General features: G+C 38.5%; 1 long non-coding RNA gene across 4 annotated transcripts in view; it reads left to right on the forward strand.

Annotated features, from left to right (window-relative positions):
• LOC136304985 (uncharacterized) overlaps positions 1 to 20,119 on the forward strand; it is a 170,811-nt gene that overhangs the window by 77,347 nt on the left and 73,345 nt on the right. Inside the window, exon 3 of one of the 4 annotated variants that reach the window (XR_010724957.1) lies at positions 9,494 to 9,567. The exons of the other annotated variants lie outside the window; for them this stretch is intronic. This is a non-coding gene — a long non-coding RNA (uncharacterized lncRNA). Of the gene's footprint in view, positions 1 to 9,493; positions 9,568 to 20,119 lie in introns of those variants that run through there. 4 annotated transcript variants of the gene reach the window in all.

The raw sequence follows: 20,119 nt of genomic DNA on the forward strand, positions 1-20,119 counted from the left end.
TGCTCCAGTTTGATAAAATATATTTGAGCAGGAAAATTGGTGCAGGTCTTAAAAATTTAAGTACCAGTGGGAAAACTTGGATTTTAGTTGGCATTTAAAAAAATACAAAGCAAGTTCTAATATATTTAGAGATGTTTCTCTTTATCAGGTGCAGACTGTTGTAGTGTAGTGTATACTATATCACAGTGATAGTATTGCATAGTATAATACAACAGAGGAAGACAAATTTTGGGGATTTTGGGGATAACAAATGAAACTCAGATTTGATTATCTCTGATTTCATTAGGTTTTATTTGGTGCTAAGGAAATACTCCTATGAATGCTAATGTATACTAAAAAGTTACTAGCCTTGAAATTCCTCTATCTTGCCTTTTTGTCGACATGACCAGTTACAAAAGGGAGCGTTCAGCTGAAGGATGTTCACAGAAACAGAAAGTTCTTGACTACTGTTCCATGAAGAAGGTCTGCGGGTGGAAGACGTGCTAAAACTCGTCTTCCTTGCCCTTGCGAGTTGTCAGCAGGCAGCTGATTCATGGGCTAGAGACAGCCACACCAGGAATGCTGAAAGGGACAGCTCAGCAGCCCCCAGCCTCTTGGGTTGGATCTGGATCTGCACCTCTTGTGCTGCAGTGCAGATTTCGGAGTCTGAGGCACTGGCGAGTGGGAGCTGGCAGCAGCTCCAGGCTTTGCACCCTGGGCTGTGTGGGCAAGGCGAGCAGCGTGCTCCCTTCCCCTGGCTTGTGCTGTGGGGGCAGCAACCTCTTGCAGAAGGGTGGCAAAAAAAAGAGACAGCTGAAGGCGATAATGTCTTTCACTAGCACAGCTAAATTTGTGAGGTGTCGTCGCTCAGCACCCTCATTGCCAAGTACACTGTGTGTTCCGCCATGCCTGTGGAACAGCAGATCCCTTTTTTTGGGAACAACAGGCTCCACGGGCACAGCCCAACAGCAGACAGGGGCTTGGAGGATGTTTGCCACCCTGGGTACCCCAAAATGTTGCTGCATTCCATAGCTGTCTGTGCCCCAAGTTGTTGCTCTCTCCTTAAGAGCCTGTGGCCAGAAAATGGAACCAGGGTCAGAGTGAGTGTAATTCTAGCCTTTGACTGAATTACTCAGCTTTCTCCACCATTTCTCCCTTTATTCCCAGATAGTTTGTAATATTTAACAATTTTTTATTTAATAATTTTTTTTCCAGTTGCTATTTCAGGTGGTTTGGTTGCTTTTTTTTTTTTTTTTTTTTTGTAAATGTCTTTTTTTCACTCATCACTACTTGCATTTGCATTTTTCCTTATTGGTGGAAAGGGATTGGTTAAACTGAAGGGTAAGGTAACTCATCTTAAAGTATCCCCCTTAAACTGTGTTAAACCAAGGTCTTTGCTTTCATAATTTAGTACTTCAAATAAAAAGGAATACACTTTCTACTGCTCTGTGAAATACTATTTGTGGTGTTCTTCTGTCTTATGAAGTCAGTTCTAACTTAACTTGAAAATCATTTTGCTTATTTTTATTGCATTTTTCATGTTACAAGTAAACTTGCAGAAGATGGAGGCTCATTCTCACGGGGTTTAGATTTCCTTGTTCCAGGGAGAACAATTGCTTCTTTACGTTTAAGTGTTTGATGTCGGGATGCTGGGACAAAGACATCCAAGAAGGTGGTGTTTTGGGGAAACTGAGTAACTTTGGAAACTAAAAATTAGTAATATTAATCAGGTCCTTACAAATAAAAGTAATAGCACGTGATTCTGAAATTGTATTTACAGGCATTACTCAAACCTAAGTTGATATTAACTAAGTTGAAATCTTTTGATTGCCCAAAAAGCCCATGCTATTTCAGTCTCTCTGAATGTAAAAATGTATTTGAAGGTAATATTTCAGACCCGACAGACTGAGGCAGAGTGGTGCATGCTGTTCCATGAGATAAGTGTTGTTTCAGCCTTGGTGAAGGAAAAATGAGTTGTCATTTGAGGTACAGGGTTACTCCCCTCTGAATCATCCCAGAGTGGCTTGGTGCAAGATTCCTTCCTGTTGAAAAGCTTGTCATGCAAGACAGAAGAAGTTTTTTTAAAGTTTGAAGAATTTGTAAGGATTTCTAGGGGCAAACTCAGTTTTAAATTTAGGGATAGTGAAACTTCATTAAGTTTGCCAAGCATTTGGCATTTGGAAATTTTTCAAGTAAATAAAAAGAATATATCTGAAGTTTTAAAATGTTTTAGCTTGATTTTGACGTATTCTGTTTAGTCCCATCTTGAATTACACTTCAAAATGCAGTCTCAGAAAGTGAATAATGCTTTTAAATACCTTGTATTCAGTGAGTTTTCTGTCTTCAGGAGTTCACAAACCCTTTTGTTTTCTAAGATACATATTTTAATGTCTAAATTTTATTCCTAATTATCTGTTGATTCAAAATTTAACGTGAAGCTCGATGAAGGCACCATACTATGTTTTACTGTCTGTCACTTAACATGACTCTTGTTTGAAATCAAATTGGAAATAATTCTTCAGGCAACTGTGTCACAGAAATGGGGCTTGGATTGTTTTGATTCCAACAGCTGTGCATCAGGAAGCAATGGAAACAGCCTCTCTTGGTGTTTGTTTAAACAGGTGGATTTGTGTGGATGGCAGGCAACTGTTGTGCTTTCCTGGACTTGAGGCCTCAGGTGAAATATCTGTTTTGTGCGGTGGTGCGTGTCTCCTTATGCCAGGCTAGCCCCTTACACGCCCCCACGGGATCTTGGTGGGATCTTTTTAGCCAGCCTCGTCCTGCCGCTTAGCTACGGCGAAGGGAATGAGAGACAAGACTCTCGGAGGTTTGACTGGGGGTCAGGCTTTATTGAGGGGGATCCTCGCCTTTAGCCCAGAGCATCGGAGAGACCCTGAGCCTCCGACGACAGGGGGTTTTAACCAAGGGGTGGACTCTTGGGGTGGGTACATACATAACCAATGGAGAGAGAGAGGAGGGGAGTCATTAACATAACTGACGACAACATAGAATTATCACCAAAGAGAGGGAGGGGAGAGCCCTCCAGCCAGCCAGTCACCTGGAAGCTCCTATCGAAGCTTCCAGACCTGGGGGACAGGCCCTTGGTGACAGGCAGGGAGGGGGAATCTCCCTGAGGGATGACAGGCAGTTACACAAGGTGGGAAAGGGTAGGCAATCGGGTGCTGTAACTGGAGAAAACCAGGAGGGGCAGAGGGGGAGGTTGTGACATGAGGGAGACTAAAAATAGAACTGGGGTATAGTGAACAGTGAACTGAAATACATGAAACCAAAGTACATAAAACAACTGTAATACATTAAACTTATAAAGTCTCTTGCACCGCCACAGTTTTGTTACTTAATCTGCTAAAAAACTAATCACCAATACTAGCAATAAAACCCCACCCAAAAACCCTCCCCAAAAAATACCTCGAAGACAACAAAAAACCAACTAAACAAAGCCAGTTTAAAAAGCCACCAAAACGCAACCCTAAATAAACCAAGAATATCAAACGCCTTAAGTACCACTGTTTTCCAGATCAAATGTATCTGGAAAGTGCCTTACAAAATTAAGCAAGTGACTTTAAAAATCAAGACCCGTGTGTGGGAAAAGGGAACAAAAATCACATGAGTGTAAACGTCAATGGAGTACTGGCAGACACAGGTGGTAGCAGAGGCTGAAGAAAAGTGAAGGAGCAGCAGGTAATGGAGGAGAATGCTCTTATCCAGCTTGAGCGCTTCTCAAGGTGACTTTCAGAGACATGGAGAAAAGTTTTGGTTTGCCTTCCGAAACAGACTCCAGGGAAATGATCTGTTGCAAAGTGTTCAGAGGAATTGCTTCTAGTACCGCAGAGATTTGCGTAATGTTGTTCTTGGGTTTGGGGTTATGAATGGTTTGATGCAGGGAAAATCATATGTTCAACCTTGGGCACTTTTCTCCAAGCTAAATCCTCAAGCTATTAAAAAGAAAAAAATGTTTTCTAGGAAAGCACAGCACAATTGATGCAGCCTAGGCACTAGTTTGTTGAGGGAAATTTTGGGGACACAGGCTGCAAACATTGTTTAGCAAACACTTAAACAATAAGCATAATATAAAAATGTAAGACTATTGGGAGAAACCTTGCTGTTAAATGAAGAACATAATTTGATGATTGAAGAGGTCATAAAAGTCTTCAAAGAACACTTTATTGCTCTGATTAATATAATTCATTTAATTAAAAAATAAAATTGTAAACGGTGGAAAAATAACTTGAAAGAGAGACTAACTTTGAAGAGTTCTCCAAAATGTTAGCAGGAATGAAAAAAAAGAATCTAGAGGTTTATATCCTGGCAAATGAGCAATACCAGGTTCAGATTGCAGAAAAAGCTGAAAATAACAGGATGCATGGTAGTCCTGTGCCTGTTTTTCAGAAAAAGAGAAGAATTAATCCAAATTGAGGCCAGAGCACAAGGCACAGCTATTTCTGATATAGCTGCTTCTAAATGTTGCTTTCATTAGTTGTGGAGCTTTGTTTTGTTCTAATTGGTAGATGTGTGAAGATGGATTTAGAGACCTAGCATACAATTAGGAGGAAGACAAACAAACCCCAAATCCAAACAAGCCCAAACACAAAAGCAAAAAAACCCCAAAAAACCTTGCACCAGCAAAAAACCTCACCAAAACACACAAAAACCAGCAACAAAACCCCGTACTTTTGTGTTTTGATGTCCTTTTAAAATTTGTGTTTTTATTTAAGTAAGACTGAATATGAAAAGGTGTGGTCTAAACTGTAGTAGATGTAAAATGGTTTGGGTTTTAACTAAATTTATTCTTGGCACGTGAGCAGTCTCAGCCTGGTGCACAAGAAGAGCTGAGAAGCTGCTGTGTCATTGCCCTTTATGCAGTAGTCTGGAAATGAGCATGCTCACTGGGAATGGGATCTGTCTCCTAAACAGGCAGCTAAAATCATCAGGCTATTTGGGGTTTTTTTTTCTGAATGCTTGTGGTGTCCCTTTGTACTGCAAGTGAATGTTCCAGCAGTCTCTGGAACCCATTTTTCAGGTAACTATACTGAAAATGCACCCTGAATGAATTCATTATTATGGATTAGAAAATTGTTCTTGAATGTCTGATATCCAAGTTTAAATGTACTTTGCCTTCAGTAAAAAGTGGGTAAGTGAACTGACTTTTAAAGCACTGATAAAAGCAGGCTGACATGGGCTATCTTTTCAATACATTAATTTAGGCTTAACCCTGAAAAAAGTCTTGTGTTTAGATTTTGTGTTAGAATCAAAGTCTAAGATAACATCAGCTGAAGAGGGTTTACACTGACCTCAATTTTACCCTCAGAGAGCACAGCATAGTATTTACCCTGCTTTTACTTCACAAAGTAGTTGCTTAGCTCTGCTCCTAGTGTCACTTGTGTTGGGAGTGTGAAAGACATTTAACGATCATTTACCTACAACTGAAGTCCACATTGAAGTGTGCTGACAAATTCCCTGGCTGATGCTGATTGTCAGTGTTACTTTTCCAAAGACCTCAATGTGGCTGCTCCCATATATTCCTGTGAAACTTAATGGTGAATCTGAACCTTTAAACATTGGCATAAAAATCAATAAAAAACCCCTAGAATGTAATACTCAGCGAGAGACTAGACTTGAAAAATTCCTGTATCCAGCCTAGAAATTGAAAATCACCCTTTGTCACTGTAAGTCCAGGTGCAGACAAGGCAGGGCTATAGTGCTTTTGGGTAGAAACTGGTTTAAAAGATATATTAGCTAAAGACACACTAAAAGTGATGAATTACTTCCTGGTGTCATAATTGTAGTGTCCTTTCTGCAGTCATGAGAAACTGAAAAATGGAGTCCTAAACCCACCTGTGCTGCTTCTTGGTGTAACTTAGGAGTTGGCACACATCCACATGTTGGGAGCCTTGTATTATTCTCACATTTAGTAAGTGCATCATTCAGCTGTGCTCTGAAGCACTCTAGGTTCAGTCCACTTGAATATCTAGTCTTTCCACCTGCTAGTCATAATTTAGAAAAGTTTTTAACAGAAAAATCGTTTTGTAATTAATACTTTTACAGCTTGGTGGTGTTTTGATTTTTTGACTCCTTACCTGTAAATCTAGCAATATTTCCAATCCTATCCATTCTATCAAAGGCCACAAGAGTGTCTTAGAACTTCATAATCCAGGCTTTTGGTGCAGAGTTGCAACTGTTCAGAAAAATGATAGAAGTCTAGGAAAAAAATAAAGGTGTTCTTTGGGAGATCCTTTAGTTGATGAACAGCATGCTTCCTGTTATGCCTAGGTAAACAGATGTATTCATTCAGCTGGAATTAGCATCATGCATGAACCATGGGACAATGTTTTGGCAAGAAGGAGGCTTGTCGTGAGATTTCCAATAAAGACTTGAGATGAAAGATTGTGTGATGACTTAATCTTGTTGAACGTAGCACAAAACACTAAGTGTATTAGAGCAGGTATTTAAATGATAACAAATCCTGATGTTAGACTGCCTAGAAAACAGTCTTTTCTTCACTTGCTGCTCTTAGAATGGATTTCTTTCAACTTTGGGGCTATTTGCTATTCTTGTTTGTTGTAGATTAGTTTGTTTTGATATGTACTTTTAATTTTTTGGCCTTGCATTTATTTACAAATATATGCAAAGAAAACCCCCACAAATCTGTATGAAGTAGAAATCTATACTACATAACTATCCTATATAATATATAGTAATGATAAAATTACATGCTTTGTATATTTTATATTGTGTGTTACAAGAATATTCATAATTTAGCGTACAGCTCATAGGTAGTATCATGAATCAAGTATCAGAAATATTCACATCCATTACAGGAAAAAATCTGCATCTCTTTTATTGTTTTCAGGGGTAGTTTTGGAGGGTTTTGTTATAAATGGGCAGGAGACAATGTTTCCTCCTTAATTGCCTTTATTGATTTCAGCTCTTAGGAAGGGGGGGTCTGAAGGGTAGCTTCTGCCCCTCCTGCCTGGACCTACACCACTGAGGAGGAAGTGCAATCCATTCTGCAGCTCTCACCGCTAAGTGGGAGTTCTCCTTCTCACGGGAGTCCCAGAAAACTGTCTTGGCTCGCACCGAGCCCAGGGATGTCACGCTCTCTAAGTACTTTTGGAGTTCCAGTGAGATACAGGAGATTGTCCATATATTCTTCTGGGTGTCGCCAGTTCAGTGCTGTACTTCGCAGATCTAGATTCTGAGTTGGCTTGTTTCCGTTAGGGGTTTTTGATATCGATTTAGTCCCATCATGCACCTGGGCTTTGTAATTTACATACTCGGGCTGGCACTGGCGAGCAGGGGGGGTCAGCGTGGGCAGAGAGTAGGATTCTGAAGGACAAATCCGGAGCAACAGGGCGGAGAAGAGACGGAGTCCTGCTGAGGAAACTAAAAGGGGGGGTATGGGAGTGTCGGGGCGGGGGGAACAGCAGCAGTCTTACCTAATGGGGAAGCGATGGGAAAAGTTAGTAGGATTTTAAGGGCAGAGAGTACAAAAATGAATACAAACAGGTTTTAATAGTATTGTTACAATTTTTAAACTAACTTTGACCTTGACTTTATAACTTTGTAACTGCTTTAATATTTCAGAGTTGTTCAGACTTCATTTCTCACAGGTTTTTTGCTAGTTTGTAAGTGATTTATAAAGTAATATTTACATGGTCATCAATTTAATGGAGAACAGGTGATGGGCAAGGCAGTTTCGGCAAATGGGTGTGACTTCTGCTTGCTGCTTGAAAATTACTTCTTGGTTTCGATAGCAAAGTTATCACTGAGGCAGGAATTAAAGTTAGGATCTTCTAACCTGTTTTCATTAGAATCATGAACTGGTCTGGGTTGGAATGGACCTTAAAGCTCACCTAGTTCCAAAATCCCTGTGCCATGGGCTCAGGTTGCTCAGAGCCCCATCCAGCTGATGCCTTAACCTTTAGCTTTCATGTTTTCAGATTCTGTGCTGCCCAAGGGTGCAGTTCTGAGCCTCACGTTCAGTGTCAGTCAGCTCCCTTCACAGAGTAGGGAGACAAAAAAAAATCCTTTTCCTGATGAAGACCAAAGACAACTTTCAGGCCCAAAAGCCCAAACAACGGTGGACTGAAGGGAGGAACAAGAAGGATGGGACCTCACAACCTGAAGTTGTAATTGGACAATTAAACCCCAATATGGAAATGGACCAAAACTTATAAAAGTGTAAGCCCTCATGACCATCCTGCCATTTTTGTGACCATTTTGGGTCCACCTTGGGTGTAGCCCTGGTCAGGCCCTGTCCTGCCCAAGGTGTATCCTGGAGGCCTTTCAATAAATATCTACTTTAGCTCTGTCTAGTTTCTTTTCCAGGTCAGCCTTCCTAAGGCATCACAACCTGGCCTTGAATACTTCAAGAAATGAGTCCACAACTTCTCTGGGCAACCTCTTCCAGTGCCTCCCCACACACACATCATGCAATTTCCTCCTAGCAGCTGATTTAAACCTACCCTCCTTCAGCTTAAGACCCTTCCCCATTGTCCTGTCACTATATGCACCCTCGTGAAAAGTCCCTCTCGAGTTTTTTTTAGAATTGAATTTAAAAATTAAATTAAAATCTTGAATTTTGTTGACTTAAATACTCAATTTTAGGTGTAGGGGCCTGAAAAAAATTTAGTCTTGTATAACTGAGTGTTAGACATACTGAAAAGCCAACACAAAAGTTTTTGTTTGGGCTAGTATTTGAGGGGTTTGGTAAATGACATATTGGCTTTGTGTATTTGCTCTACGTACACCTGTAGCTGCAAAATGCACTTATATTAGTGGATATGGCTGCACATTTTTTTGGAGAGGTTCATAAAATAGATAATTATAAAACTATGCACATCCCAGCTGCTGCATATTCTCTGGGTACTGTTGGCTGTCCTTGTTCATGTCAAGCAGCTCTGCGTACACACATCATCCCTGTAATTTTCATCACATTAATGAGATTCATTAGCTGTTCGGGGGGAAGAGACATGTCAGGTGTTGCAGAGAAGAAGTAGACTGATTAACTTTGAGGTTTTATTGGAAATGGTGAAGAAGTGTCCTGCAAAATTCCCTGTGAAGATGTGTCTGGTGTGTGTACGCAAAGTAAATACAGGTGGTGGGTGACTAAAGGCAGAACTTCCGCAGCTGGGGACACGCTTTCCTTTTAGATTCCAAATGACACTGCTTAGAGCGGTTCCTGTCCATAAGGATAGCCAAGTGTCAGGGATTTGATACCTATGAATGTGTAAAATTCCCAAAATCTCAATAAAGGAAGTGCTCACATTGGCAACTCTGTGTGGTGGCAGGAGGGGAGAAAGAAAGGAAGAAAGTAGGTTACAGTATTTCATAATGTAATTACGAAAGGTGATTTGAATTTGATTGTCTGCAGGAAATGCTGATAAGGGTGAATCTCTGTGCGCATGGAGATCTGAATGCTGAGGCCAGATCAGGTCTCTGCAGACTTGTGTGGAAAAGCACAGCTATTTCATGACCTCCTTCTCTCTCCCATTAGGCTCTTGCCTTGTAAAAACAGGACAGACCTTGAAATGCATTTTACAAATGCAGAAATGACCGTGTGCTTTTCAGGTATGGCTGAACAACAACAACAAAAAAGTATTTCTGTTCATTCTTTGTGAGAAGAGATTAAAAAAGAAAAAAGCACTTAGAGAATCCCTTTAATTAAAGCAGAGTGAAGGTGTACACATGTACTCCATTCAAATTTTGTTCTCATATAAACAGCATACCAAGATCCTGTTTTGCCTCAATAGCAGGAAGAAGGAAAAAAAGTCATGAAAGGCAAAGAATAAGCTGATGTATGCAAAACAAAAAGTTCTTATTTCTTGCTCTAAACTCTGATTTTAATTATTTGATATAAACTTAATTGCATTTTGTCTGTAGGAGCAGTTTGTGATAAGTTGTGGCTTTTGAGTAGGCTTTTCCTCTTTTTTTATTTTTCTTTTCCTTTTTATTTCCAGTTGTATTTCTGATACGTCAGCAACAACCTGAAGTTGTATAAGACCAAATCACTTCAATATCTTCTGTACAATCACACATACCCTGAGGAATAGCATTGTCAATATCCTCCACTGTTTCAGCCCATGTTTACATCAGCCTCTTTGGACACTTTTGCCTGATCTCAATTGTAAAACAAGTGTCTAGAAATTGGGCTGATAAATTATTTGCTCCCTACTCCAGCCCCCTTCTTTATCTTCCCTATCGATTCTTAACACCTGTAATTCCAGTTTATCTTAATGATAGAAATACCTGGTCTGGCAGCTACTCTAAACTTATATGTTCCTGTGATTTTTATTGGAAAAGGAAGGGGAAGAAGTTAACTTATTGTATCTGAAATTTTGTGTGAGACCTGGGACTCGAAAGTAAAAAATTAAATAAAAAAGAAGGTTTGGGGTTTGTAGGGTTCTTCTTGCTTAGAGAGTGTGTATGCAAAATAGGTGAGGGGCATTAGTAGAAGACAGTGGAGAAACATGTCATTGTTTCTGGATCAGCAGTTTAAACCTGCTCCTGCTAAAAAGCCAGGCTGATACTGGCTCAGAACAGGCACCTATACAGAAAGAAGATATCCTGTGCTAGGCACGTGTTTCTGATAAATTTCATACAAAGAATTTTGTAGCTCTTCCAGGGAAGAGCTCTCTACTTACCAAGGAGAGAAATGTGGTATTTATGGCTGACTTGGAAGCATTTGTAATTCAAGCCTCAGTTTATTCATAGCTGGCTTTATTATGTTGCATTCCTGGGGGATACAGTAAAATCTCAGCCATTTGTAGCCACCTAAGTTACTGAGCTTAACTGTTGAGACCACTCCAATATCATCCTTCCATTGCTCCCTTGGTATTGATCCTAAGATTATGTAGCTTTGATTTTAACCATTTCAGTTCTATACCTGCTGCTTTCCCTTTCATTCCCATTTACCCTGTAGCATATCTTCGGGCTGATTTTCTGATTGCTTGCACAAAATTCCTCTGTCTTCTGGGACATTAGGATGTTTGAAAAAGACCCAAAGCACATCATTCTCCTGCATTCTCCTAGTTGGTGGAGTTGCTGTGTGCAGCAATGTTCCTTTTTTTTTTTCTTTTGTTTAATTTTTTTTGTTGGTTTTTTTTTTCTTTGTTTTTTTTTTTTTTTTTTTTTTTTTTTTTTATTTTGTGAAATGCTGGTGTTCCTGCTTGTTTTAGGTACTCCTGCTTTTTTGTTGGTTAGGGACTAGACCAGGAGGCTTTGCATCTGCTTTGCTAATTGTGTTAAATGGCTTTGTGTGAGAAGTTGTAAATATTGCTCTTGTATACCCTATAGTAAAACTCAATGTTTGCAGTAAATTACATTGCGTGAGATTACACTTTTAATTAAGCATGTGTTGATATTAGAGCTACTTTAACCTTCTGCGCTTAAAGCTCGCTCAGCAATACAACCTGTGAGTTGCCATTGACAGCAAGCATCTCTCCTCATAAGGAAGCAATTTTAAAGATTGCTTTTTTTTTTTTTTTTTTTTTTTTGTTTTTTTTTTTTTTGTTTTTTTTTTCAGAGAAAAACACGTTTGGAGCTTAAGCAATGCAAAAAAATTGCTATCACATAACAAAGCATGAACTAACTTAGAGGATGGAAAAATACAACAGACACTAATGACATTAGTGAGGGAAATATCAGTAGATCTGAATGGAATGCTAAGAGTGTGTTGTTCAACAATCCTTTTGTGAAAAGGATACTGGGTAAAATATTGTTAACTGAAATGTCTGTCTCCCATAAGTACGTTTTACAATGCATAGCAAAAGTTTGTATGAAAATTTAATATTTTTCTTGGCAGTAGCTTGGTACTAGTGAAATCAGAAATGTAGGGAGATATGAAAAATGAAGCAGCTGCTTCTGGAACAATTTTTTTTTTTATTAGACCACATGAAATGTGTATCAGTTGCATGAATAGCTTGAGAATCCCTAAAATATCTCTGAGAGAAGAAAAAGCACTTTTGACCCAGTTACTAAATATTAAGTTAATAAAATTGCTAAAATATTTAATTTTCAGTTGAATGCCAGTTTATGTCAAAGCAAAAATATGAAAAGTGACAGATGTTCTTATAGTGCCACCCCTATATGACATACACTTTGTGTAGTGTTACATTTAATGAGAGAGAAAAAGGCTGTCTTGGTATATAATCCTTGACTTTTTTTTTTTTTTAACCAAATCAGTAATAAGATGTACTTTATATATCCTTTTTATCTTTAAACCTATTGATGGCTGAAACATGTGCAAATCCTAAATAACTTTGTGAGAGCTTAGCTGTGTATTCGATGAAGACATCCCAACAGTGTGGACTACACCAGTCACTGAAATAGTGTGGTTGGTTTAAATGCATTTACTCAGCCAGTAGGACCACTCTGTTTGGGATTTTTTTTTTTGTTAGTTTTTTAGGCTATTTTTCAGTTTTGGAGGTTTTCTGCTTTGGTGGTTTTTGGGGTAGTTTTTTTTTTGTGTGTGAGTGGGAAAGTTTTGTAGCTGAAACATACATACCCCAAGGATGTAGTCTGGCTATGTTTTGATTTCCATTGATCAAGTTTTCTTTATAGAAAGAGGTAAAAAGCAAAAGTAGCAATGAATATGTTCAGAAATGTCTTTTAGTTCCTCACAGAGATCTAAAGCAGGAACCAAGTACAGGAAGTGTGCACATATAATTTGCAATTCTGTACACAGGCAAACTTGAAGGCCATCAAAGAAGGGCTTATGAGCAACAAAACTTAGATAAAATGAAATTAGGCATGGTTGTACTATTGGAAATTGATTTTCTCTAAAACTTATAGTATGACTGGTTTTGGAGGAGTATTATGGAGCCTTATTTTAAGATATCTCCTTAATACATGTCCTACATTATGATGGGTTATTTTTCAGATTCATAGGCTAATGCAACAGGGTAACCCTACAGTGAAAGGCTCTGTACTTCTGATGTTCTGCAGGTAATTAGCTATTGCACTTTAGCTCATTACTTCATAGGTGATAAATTTCTTTGGGGAAAAATGCTTTTAAAGAGTTTGACAAGTTTAATTAATCTATTAAAACTTTGACTCTTGGATAAATTTACAAGAAACATCATCCTGTTTCAAGGGCAGCTCCACTACCACCCTTTACCACCATGTTAAAATGGCACTAAGGAGCACAGGCAATACTAATTTGACAAAGGAAAAAGGTTGTTTTTTTTGTTTTGTGTGGGTTTTTGTTTGTTTGTTTGTTTATTTGTTTTTCACCTGGGCATCCAGAGTACAGGCACTATGTGTTTTGCTGAACATGCAACAGAAGGAAATGCTATCTTGGTACTGTCCATATAAAATGGCAGCAGGTAATTTGTACTCAAAGCAAAATAAATTCCTGCAGTCAGATGCCATCCCTCTACCACTGGGAATGGTATTACTGAATCTCAAAATCAAGGAAAAAGATATTAATGTTGTACTTGCAATGCAAAGTTGAGTATTCAAAAGGCAAAGCAAGACTAGGCTTCCTTAAGTGTTTGCATTGTGAAGTATTTTAAAGTAGCGTATATTTTTCTCTCTTTTGCCTCACTTGAGGTACAAAATAGCTTTAAGAAGCAGCCATTTTTCATTCCTGGTTTTTCTTTCTAGTTCCATATGTTCATTTCAGTTTCTAGGCTGCTGTTCAAGTCCTGCTGTGAAGGTGGAATTCCAGTCTTTTTCTGGATTTTTTTCTTTACTACTACCTGTGGTGTTCCTAATATTTGACTTTAAAATTATTTATTTTTTACAACAAGTTTGTAAGTCAAAGTGGAATAATTGCTGGTGTTTTGTGTCAGCTGTGAGGTGATAAGAATGAAAGTCAATGGGCACCACTTTGAATCACTAAAAATGGAACCACATCTCAGTGTACTTTGCATTGTGAAACAGTCAGAAATCAGGTGGCCTTATCACAATTTCCTGATGAGAATATTCAGCAGCTGGACATCAAGGTTTGGCCACAAATCAAATGAATAAATAGTGATAATTTTTTCCCATTTATTTCAGGGACTGTCCTAAATTTACACAGCAGTATGTAATTGAAAGAATCTAGTTCTTGAGACCTGCTTTAACTGTAGTCATCTTTTTATTTCTTCTTTTCAGTTTTACAATTTCTTTTTGCTCGTAATCATCATTCTCAACAGGAATAGCCATAATCCTTAATAGGAAAGAATGCTGTTGATACGACTTTTATTGCTATGCATCTCTAATTTATTCCAAGACAATATCATTCCCACTGGAAAATGAGTTAGCAGTTAATAATAATAATAATAAAAAAATCTGTAATTGTATAATTAAAGAATTTAATATCACAAGCATAGAGAAGACTGAAGGTTCAGGGGAGAAAAAAAGCAGCCGGCAAACTTTTGTCCCACAATCAAATTGCCTTACTAACAGTAGGCATGAAAAAAACCAAAGCTGCAGAGTGGAACATGTCCATTAATTTAATCTATATGTTTTATCAAGTAGTTTTGTCTGTTTGCAGGTTGAATTGAATAAGAGCTCAGACAAGAGTCAAACTACCCTCATTTTTTTCATTTCTTGTTCCCTGCATGATAGATTTGGTGTGTACGGGTCAAGGTGAAATGTGTCTGTCCTTTGAAACTTATGCAGCAACCTCTGTATCGACCAGAGCGTTGGGACTGCCACCCAAATGGATTAATGCATTTGGAAATTTCTGGCTATTGATTGAAACTGGATACAAAATGAACAGGGAATCACTTGGTGGCTGTGGGGTTCCTAATGGGTGACTGACTCTTAAACTGTTTTCTAGCAGGACAGAGTCCTATTGATCCAGTGTTGAGTGTGTGGGCACAAATGCCCGTGCATGCAGTGGGGCTTGGCATGTGATTTGCTGGTTTGTAAGGAAATGTTTCCATTGTATGTGATACAGGGCTGCCATGGATGTAGAGTAGCAGCAGGAGATCAGTGTCCACCCCATGGACACTTGCTGCTCTTGAGGAATGGTTCAACAGTAGGGTTCCTGCAAGGATTTCTTTTATTTGCAATTCATGAAAGGCCATTTGCTCCAATTTGAGCAGAGTGTTTAACACCAACATTAGTACTTGTATGCACCTCTAGGCAAAATATTTTCTTAGAGCCCTGAGTGTTCACTTTTAATATTACTAAAAATATTTATCACTTCTTTCCCAATGTCCTTCTGCATTAGCTGTGTTTTGGAAGAAAGGGTAACCCAGGCAACCCAACACTCCAGCCCTTAGGCAGCCTGCAGGCAGTCAGCCTTTACAGAATGATAATAATGATAAAAGACCCCTCACAGTGCTAGCAGCAAATTCAACAGCACTTTTGACAGGTGAAAGTCTGTGCCTCTGAGGTAAAGCAGAAAATAGGCAGCATGACTAAGTGCTATTTCTGTTTGGTTTATAGCAGTGCCTTAGAGATTTAATAAAGCAAGATTTTTAGTATATTTTGAAAACAGGCTGAGCAGTATTAGAACAGTGTCCTGAGATGAAGGGCCAGGGCAAGAACTGCAGGAAAGGAAAATTCTTCATTCTCTGTGGCAGCCACAAAGGGCTGAGGGAAGCAGTCCCTTCCCACTGGCTTAACTTAGTGGTGGGAGATGCTGACTTGGTTGTGCAGAGCCTGTTTGCAGTCTTGAGCTTGTTTTCTCACACCATGGAAAGTTCACAGCCTGCTCCAGACATGGAGCAGGCTGTGAACAGGATAAGTAGCTCTCAGCTGGTTCAGGCAGACAATCCTTCCTCAGCAGGAAGACCCCACTAGTTTGTACATCAAAGCTTTCCTGGACAAATTCATATCCTCGGACTGAAAAGTTCCAGTCTGTATGATGGATGGCATCTATTTTATCTATTTCAATTTCTCTTACTAGTTTAAGAAACATTTTGACTGAATCAATGGGGAGGAGTGATTTCCCAGGAGGGAAAAAACTCTTTTTTGCCTTGACCAATAACTGATCTGGTGCCAGGGAGAGACAGTGGAGAGTAAGAGGTGGGGGGAGAAGGAGCCTATGTGAATGGACGTAAAGTGCAGAAAGGTGTGAGGAGCAGCCCTTCAGTCCACTGAGGACATGGCAGATCTGTCTGGACCACAGAGGCCTAGGCAAGGTTTGCTAGAACTTGGAAAAATTACCTTTGGAAACAAATTCCTGCTCTGGTTTGGGGAATTCTTCCTTCTTAAAATGTAATTCTTCTGATTAATAGCCCACCAACCACTTGTTTATTGTTTTTATTTTAAAAGCCTTCAGATCTATTTTGATCAAATTGGATCAGTTTGGGAAAGACTCTTTAACGTAACGTTTTGACCAGTTGGGGATCTGGTCTTAGCAGGCAATAGCACAAAGTGTAGGGTCTGGAATTGCAGAAATGTACAGCAGTTCACAAAGTGAGGCTTATGTCTTCCTTTGGGCTGAATATACTTCTTCCAGCCTTCCTGTAGCATCCATTCTACACAGCAGACTAGAGAACTCTTTTTGGGACCCTGTGAATGCAGAGTAACTCTCAGAATGCTTTATTTCTGACAGACAGGAAACTTTGCACAACTTTGGATGTGTTGACCTTGAGTTACTGAGTGATTTTCTTAAGAGCTTCATAACTCGTGCTTACAGCTTGTAATTCCTGTATTGGGGAGTGGCTGTTCACTTCTTTCCTTAGGTTTGCTGATGCCACTAATTATAGATGCTCAGGTAGTAGAGGAATAATATAAATTACTCCTGGCCATTGGAGTTTTTAAGTTTATTTCAACTGTTATCAAGTTGTGTTCAGGATTTTCAGTTATTTCTTTTGTTAAGGTAGAGAAGGAGGAATGCTTGTTTGGGACAGCAAGATGAATCAATGTATGCATTAGATGCCTGAATAAGGATAATGAGTTGCAACAATCCCATATCCCAAACAGAAAAAAATCAAGAAGCTTGATAAATATCAATTTGTTCAGTGAATGAGGCTGATTACTGTGTTGGAGAGATGCTGCTATATGTGATCTATTTTACCCCATCTGTAGAGGCTGAGGCCTTATCAAGATAGACTTAGATTGATTATTTGTTATTTGGGTTTCTATATTTCTTTTTGGTTCTGTTTTTCCCTTTTTACAGGCAAACCTCTACATCTAAGGTATAATCTGCATTTTGCTCCTCTTCCAGCTTCTAGAGGGTTAAATTAAGTTTACATAGCCTTGTCTTTAGACTGCTGCTAAGAATGTTCATAGTACAGAGGTGTTAGCATGAGTGAGGCTGTCACCGTATGTATGTACAGAGGGAAAACACAGCGAGGTCTTCGGACGCAAAACAAAATTTTAAGTTTTTAATGTTCCTCTTGGCTGTATGTGTATTTGGGTAAAGGTAAGTTTTTTTTTCTACAAGGGTGCTGTAGCACTCATGCCTGCACAGGGCTCTGGGACCATTTCTTGTGGAACCTTGTAAAGCAAAGAGCTCTTCAGACCCTTTAGTGGGTGTATCAATTGTCTGCCCTAATCACAGTCTTTTATTGTAGCTGAAATATGCCATGGCTCAAATGAAGGTAAGCAGCTGCATCAGGCATGTTGTGGCTTTTATATGGTATATATGTATTCTACTTTGAGAGACCTTTTTTTTATCATCTTCAGCTAAATGTATAGCAGGTATAAATGGACCTGTAATTTAGCAGTCTAACTTATATTAGATGATTATTCTTCCTGTGGTTTTTACTAGATAAACTAAATAGGTGACAGTTGTATCAATGTAACATTGTTGAGCAATGATAGATTTTTATGTTTGCCTTTATGGCTGGTTTATTATTTTTTGAGGAGCTGAAGTTTTTAAGCAACTTCAGATTCCTGATTGATAAAGATCAAATAAAGTACTAAAATAGGCATGAGAACTGACAGAGAATGTGTGAGTGTCATGAATTTCAACCCACCCCCTCCCTGCTTTAAATTGGTCTTCATGATGAACAAATGTAAGTTATTAAAAATCTGTGTGTGTGTGAATTTGTGTGTGTAAAAAAAAAAAAAGGAATGAAGTAACAGCAACCTCAGCTACAAATCACAGCAGATCACACACAAAATCTGCATAGAAACAGGATTTTTTTACTTAGAAAATATTGCCATTATTCATTCTTCCTGTCTACAAAGCTGCTTGGAATATGTGATTTCTTAAACAATTCTTTTAATATGCTGTTTGTAGGCCTGCAGTTAAGCAAAAAATAAAGAAAATATTGATTTGGCTGGTAAAGCTAGGCTAGGCTCTTTTACCTCCACCAGCTTGTTGGTACTTTGTGTGAATTTCCTATCTGAAAATCTTTTCTGGCCATATTTTGCAATTTGTTTTAGCCAAGTAAGTCCTTTAGGATTACTCTTTCCAAAGGGTGAACCTAATAGAACCATCTAAAATACTCCCAGAAGTGAAAATCTACTTGTTCAGCCCAAAGGAATAGCCAAGTTCATGCAATAGACACATATAAATGAAGATAATAGCAGTCAGGGGCTCTATAAAATACTAACCATGAGACACTGTAACAGGACTGTGAAATGTATTAGTCAGTCAGTGATTTTGCAGAGTTCAAAATTATATGAAGCAAGGATTTTCAAATGTCACTTGTCTAAAGAGTGCATTACTGTAGCAGAAGAGATGATTTAATACTTCTCTTTAATAAAAATAATCCTTAATAAAAACTACATTGGATGATTTTTTTTCCTGTCTCTTAGTTACACTACCCTTCTATATGATCACCAGAATGAGGGAAACTGTAATCAGTCTTCTCAGGAATGTCAGCATTATCCTATGCTTTCCTTATGTCTGCTACTGAGTAGTTAAACTGAGAGCACATTTTTAGGAATATTGCTTTTAGGAAATGAAATGATTGCCATGATTTACTAAAGGAAGAAAAAAAAAGAACCCTGAATATTATTTAACTTGATACCAGATTTTTGGCCACTGTTCCTGAGCTCATCAGAGAACTAAAACTCTGAGATCTTGTTTTCAAGGGAGGGACCAGAATTCAAAGCAAGTGTTCCAGGGTCTGATGGTTGCAAATCTCAGGGTTTTTTCCTAGTGAATACTAATTAGCAGGTGTATTATATCTTCACAGACTGCTATTTTATATCACATAACAATGCACTTATGGTATTATCTCAAGCTGCAAATCTGTGAGCATCCCTTGCCTTGCCACGGTGGATGGGGGGATTTGTTTTCACTTTTGATTAGCTGCTCACTTTACCTATGCTGTCACCTAGGTAAGAGCCATCATAGCCCAAAAAGGAGGTCGATAAAACTTCCTGCCAGAGCTGATGATGTTTTTGAGGTGACAGGTCTATGGCTGAAACCACCATACTTTTATTTTGGGTGCCTTCTGCTCTTTTGTCAGACACTGGGAGTAGCAGAACTTACCAAGCAGTTACTGGATTCCTATCTGGCCTCCAAGTCTCAAAGAACAGATATTATTTATTAGATTTCTCTATTTTCAATTAATACTGCCTGGAATAATGATATACAGACATGTCATAAACTGCTATACCATAAATTATGAATAATTTGAAATAAATTATTAATCATTAGCAACATATTTAAATCTGATACTTAAGATATCCAATGTATTATTGCAGACAAATCAAGAAATTACACCTTTCTACAGAATTTATTGTGCACGTGTAGATGTGTTGAGATAACAATGCTATGATTTTAATCACACTGTTAATGAAGAAATTATTTTAATCACTCCTGTATGAAGAAATCATGGTACAGACCAAATCATGCACGCAGTGCTGTTGTGTGTCACTGTCTTCTCTCAAATGCATCAATGCCAGGAGAAGACAAAAAAGATACAAATAGTTTTGGGGAGATGGATACTTGATTATCTTGAGAAGTAACAGCTGTAGAAAGAACACTATAAACAGGTGCCAAATTAGCTCCTCTTGGATAGAAAAGGTAGAGAGAAGAGGTAATTGCATTTTTGTTCAGTCTGAAGCTGCTGTTCCTATATTTTCAGCCAACACCTAGACAAAAACTAGGTATGTGAGTTTTGCCCAAGAAAATTCTCTGAAAAATATGTATGTTGTATACAAGTTCTTTAAAATGGACTGAATTATACAACGGTTAAAGCGTACAAGTGGTTGAAACTTTCTTTTAATGAGATTTCATGAAATACTTAGTCATGTTATCTTTTCACGGCAAACGTGA

The sequence above is a fragment of the Chamaea fasciata genome, unplaced genomic scaffold, assembly GCF_029207755.1.
Source record: "Chamaea fasciata isolate MVZ Bird 193981 ecotype frontalis unplaced genomic scaffold, bChaFas1.0.hap1 SCAF_2, whole genome shotgun sequence".
Taxonomy (NCBI): domain Eukaryota; kingdom Metazoa; phylum Chordata; class Aves; order Passeriformes; family Sylviidae; genus Chamaea; species Chamaea fasciata.